The sequence below is a fragment of the Amborella trichopoda genome, chromosome 4, assembly GCF_054954075.1.
Source record: "Amborella trichopoda isolate Santa Cruz 75 chromosome 4, AtrichopodaSantaCruz75HAP2 v2.0, whole genome shotgun sequence".
NCBI lineage: Eukaryota > Viridiplantae > Streptophyta > Magnoliopsida > Amborellales > Amborellaceae > Amborella > Amborella trichopoda.
Window position 1 is genome coordinate 15,374,513 of NC_142339.1, and position 6,041 is coordinate 15,380,553.

The window sequence follows — 6,041 nt, forward strand, 5'->3', positions numbered from 1 at the left end:
ATAATCTATCAACATACAATTTTTTCAACAAAAACTTTAACAATAAAAATTAAAAATATGGTTTAATACCTCATGATAATCAAAACCTGGTCACTATTTTCACATTTTTTCGAAAAATCACGATTTTTCAAAAAAAATCTATCATGTATTAAAAAAAAAAAAACAAATAAAAACAATTATTCATAGAGCCACCTAACATCAGTCATTCCAACTCAAAAATGTATTAACAACAAATTAAAAAAATACAGTTTTGTATTAAAAATATAATAACACGCATTTTTTTGCATAAATAATCTATCAACATACAATTTTTTCAACAAAAATTTTAACAATAAAAAAAATATGATTTAATACCTCATAATAATCAAAACCTGGTCACGATTTTCACATCTTTTAGGAAAATCATCATTTTTTAAAAAATTTGATCATGGATAAAAAAAAAAAAGTACAGCAAACTCAAAGAATAAAAATTAAAAATATGGTTTAATACCTCATGATAATCAAAACCTTGTCACGATTTTCAACATCTTTTCAGAAAATCACAAATTTTCAAAAAATTCGATCATGGATTACAAAGAAAAAAAAAAAGATCTGTTCTTTACAGAGCCACCTTACATCAGCCATTTCAACTAAAACATCCTCCTCCAAACGAATAACTTACATTCAATTGAGTACATGTTTTGATAAACAACACTATAAGGAATGAAAACCCTAAATTATGAACACATTATCATCACTAAATCAAAACAAATCGATTAGATTGAGCAAAAAAAAAAAAAAATGTAGTGCTGCATAGACAACACTCATTGAATCTAAAAAATGAAGCTCAAAATGAATAAATCAAATCAAATTGAATACATCTGATTATAAACAAGACTATAATGATTCAAAACCCTAGAAATCTAACACATTATTTATAATATATTGTGAACAATAGATCGAAAGACGGGCAAAAAAAAAAAAAAAACAGCAGAATTTTTTTTCATAGACATCACTGTGTTCTTCTAAAAACTCAAGCTGTAATTGAGTAAATTAAATAAAATTGAATATGGTAATTGATAAAAGACATGATAAAGATTTAAAACCCTACAAATTTAACTGATTATTTTCAAAATATGCACTGAAATTGATCAAATGGCGGAAAAAAAAAAAAACGCAGAGTTCTTACCTTGTTTCGTGAACCCGTGGCTTCAATCTCCAAATTAATTTATTTTTCTCACTGATAATCACAAATTCATAACATAAATTTCTAATGAACACATTTACAATCAATATGCCTCAAACTTATCACATATTCATGCCCTATTTGGCATGAAACAAAACGAAAAGCGGAAACCCTAAAACCCGCAACTTTCATGATCCAAAAACTTGAAATTTTTCCACCATTTAATGCTTGAAAAGGCTTAAAAAAGCTGCATGAAGCCTAAATATTCGATCACATGGCAAAAAAATAAAGAAAACTGATTAAAAAAAGACAAAATTTGAAGAAACCTATGAAGAACACTGTGCAGCCCGTGTTTTTCACTGGACACGCCGATTCGGTACAGTGAATCGCCGATTCACTATACAGAATTGCCCGGTTCTCTTTGGAATCGGTTGATTCCGTGTAAAATACAAGAACCGGCACGGACTGTGCCCAGTCCTGAGTCGAACCGGGCTAGTCCGATTCGACTCGACGTTTTTTAATACACTGATCTTTGATAATGGGGTTGGGGTCATAGTGGTAGCACCACTTGTGCTCTAGTTAAAGTCTAGGCTTCCATTCTCACCTAACGCATTTAAAGCTCACTAACGATTTAAAAAACCGGATAGGGGCTCATAATCCCTACTGAATTACCCAAAAAAAAATTGTGTATCTCTCGAACTTCAAATTTGCATTCCATCTAGTATTGATAAAAGATACGTATGGGAGTGCTTGAAGGGCAAGTGTCTAAAAGAGGGATTCTATTTGTATAGCATTAGGTGGGAATGATTGAGACTTGCCAGCTTAATCGTGGGCAAAAGACTATCTCATCCAATTAACTTGGTTGAAATATGGTAAAAGTAGTTTGCTTAATAACCCGAAGGAGATCATTTGGAGGGAAAATTTTGAGTATCGTCAGACATATACAGTATATTTTAATTTAAATTTATTTGTTGGTAATCACATTCCTGGCTCTTTTTCCCTCAAGTACCTTATAAACTGAGAAAAGATGGATTGAAATATCATTCAAAACCAACAATCCATTACTTGTTTCAAAACAACTTGATCACGAATTAGTGAATTATCGAAGAAAATTGCTTCAACTAAGGTGCCAAAAAGACTTCTACCATCACATAGTATTATACTGAACACTTTCTAGAGTAGTTAGTGGATGAACCTCGAATTATGCCCTTCAATTGTAGGTGATGGGATATAATACATACTCTCTTTTTTACTTTGTATTCCTTTCAAATGGCCCATGCATTTGTTTTGATCTTGCACCCCGTATCAAGGTTTTCATGAGTTTTTAGGATGATAATTCCCACAGGAAGTTACTGCATTTCCACACTCATAGAATTGAATCGATGGAGAGCTTTATGTAATTCAATATCCCCACTTTCTCTTACTTCATATAGGTAGATAGGTAGATGCACCCATTAAGAACTGGGCTCGACCTACTTTGAGGTTGGTGATCTCAACACCATACAACCAAATATGTGGTGGGAAAATATATTATCATCAATGTTGTTATACATGAATTTTTGTACCCCACTTTTTCCACTCCTTGAACTTGGGACTTGTGATCTGTTTTGTTTACCAAGTAAGGTTACCATTCCTTTGTGACAAATCTTAAGTCGACCTCAATCCCGTCCCTCTATTTGTATTCCATACTTCTGTAAGACATTTGTTTTAGTGTATCAGCTAAGTTTAGGTTAAACCTGATGTGGGATACAATAATTAATCCATTTTTTAGGAATTCAATTGAGAACATTTGGTTAAGCATCTAGAAAGGATAGGCTGAATAAGTAAATATTTAATGGGTCAGCATTTGATATCAGGATGGGCTAAGAGATAGTGGTTTAGTTTTTGTCATGTCATTTCAATGGGGGAATAGTTATTCTTCATCATGTAGTTTAGATAATTGAGAGTCAGCTTCGCTTGTCCTTGTGTTGAGCTAATAGGGGGAATCGTTATGCTCGGCTTCTTTATCATTCAAATGGGAAATCAAATTGGGCGAATTTGTTTTTGCATCTCTGGAGTTAGTATTTGTTTTGTTGGAGTCATATTCAAATAAAAATATTCTTTCGCAGACATTTTGGGGAAACACCTGCATCGACCAAGATTAGAGGAGAAGAGAGTGAGATATCGGGACTCCGTCGACATTTCATCAAAGCCTCGATTAAAGACGTTTTGCATAAACCAGAAAGGAGAGATCATAGTTGTCCTGCATCGCTTGAAAATTTCTATATTGAAGAAGTTAATCGGTCCTATTTCGGTTATTTCTCTGTTTATGCATTTGTTAACTCTTTCTAATCGATTTCGTCATTGATCAAAGGTTTTCTACTTAAGTGGATGTAATAGGTGATTAAGTCCCCTGTAACTCTACGACAGCTGGTAATGATATAAAAATCTCTAGATATGAATTTCAATTTGCCCTTATACTTTTCACCCTGGTTTGTTGGTCTACTCTTTTCTATTTTGTTCTCCATATAGGAATACATTCTAGTGAATAATGTGATGAGTCTCAAGTTTCTTTGAAGAAATTCAGTGTCCATTTATCAATATAAATATATAAGTCATCTTATAAGACAAATTACATATGACAATAATAAAAACTAAATCATAAACACCTAAACTATATACCATGACTTACCATAAAATATAGGATAGAATATCGTACTTTTCCCATATTTACTTATTACAATATGCACCTTCTATATTAATCCGATATACAATATATACATTCTTTTCACACTCCCCCTCTAACACAAGATGCCAAGAAAGAGAGCAATTGGAGTTTGAACACCAAGTCGTAGAAATGAGCAATTAGATTTTTCGAGTGCATACTTATATTGCTTGATCAACAAGCACTGAAAGCAATGGCAAATCAACGAGCGTCGAGAACATATGGCTTCAGGAACTCTTGGAAAATATCAAACAGATTAGAGAGTCGAAACACGACTCGGCATAGAGACAGATCAAATAGTTGAAACACGACTCGGTAGAGAGATAGATCAGAGAGTCGAAACACGACTCGGCAGAGAGGACATATCTGAAAGTCGAAACACGACTCAGTAGAGAGTCGAAACACGACTCAGCAGATAGTCGAAACACGGCTCGACCGAAGTTGCACCGACTGGGTGAACAACAGACTCGTCTTGAAAATTGGCAACAATGCATCAGAGACGAAGATTGGACACAGCTAAGACGAACCTCGTTCTGATACCAAGTGAAAAGTCTCAGGTTTCTTTGAAGAGACTCAGTGTCCATTTATCAATATGAATATACAAGTTGTCTTTTAAAGACAAATTACAGATGACAATAATATAAAATAAATCATAGACACCTAAATTGTACCTAGACTTACTATGAAATAAAGGATACAATATTCTATCCTTCCCATATTTACTGATTACAATATAAACGTTCTATATTAACCGGATATATAATATATACTTTCCTTTCATAAATAAGAGTATCTCATTGTCTTAACTGCAATACGAAATTGCTCTGACCATTATCAGAGTAACAACGATGCAATTGAGTAATTCGCAACAAATTGAGTCCAAATGTTTTTTTTTGGTAATTCAGTGGGAACGACAAGCGCCTACCCATTTTTTAAATCGTTAGTGATTTTTTAATACGTTATGTGATAATCGAAGCCTAGACCTTAGCTGGAGCACAAGTAATGCTACCACCATGACCCCAAACCCATTCTCGACGGAGTCTAAATGTTGTTTACTAAGAAGATCATATCTATCTTCTGTTAAGATTTTCTTACTTTTACTATTCAAACCCAATTCTTTGAAAACTTATAAACCGCACTAAAGTGACAAGACTGAAAAATAAGATTGAAACTAAAAATTGAAAAACAAATAGATATAATGTTTTCAAAACATAAATTAGAAAAAAAAGGGAAATTATCAAAAATATAGTTTAAGTTTCGGCCTATTAGAAAAAAAACCCAAATTTTTGTAAACCTCGTCCATACGTTTCTTTTTATTTTTCACCATTTTTTTTTACCAAAATCGCCTTCACAGTAGTCGTATTACTGTGAAGGCCCCATGTATCATTGTACTTAAAGTGCCGTGATGAATTTCAAAAATTATACGGCGGTTAAAATGCGGTGAATACTCGAAAGTGTATCACGGTACTCGAAAGACTGTGATGGTAGCAGCGGAGGACACCCGCATCCTTTCTTCTTGCCCTTTCCTTGCATTGTTGCCTCTTCCGTTGTTGCGCGCACACACAGCCGGAAATCATCGTATTCCAGGTAAAATTTTCAGAATTACACCCACTGGTTCATATGAAGGGAATGAAGGGGTTGAGGTTCATCAACAAGAAATTGAAATCTTTCACGCCATCATTGGTGGTTACAACCCTAAAGACATCGTTAGAGAGTCGGGTGGTGCAATTGAATGCCATAGACGGAGGGGCCTTCCTGATGATCCCTTCCTCAAACACCACCCCCCATCTTGCAATGCCCTCCCATTGTGCGAAGAAGAAGTGTTCAATAAATCCAAAGACCCACCTTGCAATCCGCACCATTGTGTGAAGAAGAAATGTCCTGACAACCAAAAACTCATCTTCAACATATTTCAAAACCATAGACGTCTCTGACCTTTTACGTGACCTAGAAGACTAGAAGAAGAAGAAGACATGATCTATCACCCCACCTCTGACAAGGAGAACATCAGGCCCACCCAAATCTTCCACCAACCGCACCCGAGAAGAAACATGTCAAAAACAAAACAGAGCACCAACACATAAAGACTTCAAGTCGTCACGGCATTTTAAGTGTCGTATAGTCTTTGAAAGTCAACACAGCACATTAAGTACCGTGATGCATAGGGCTTTC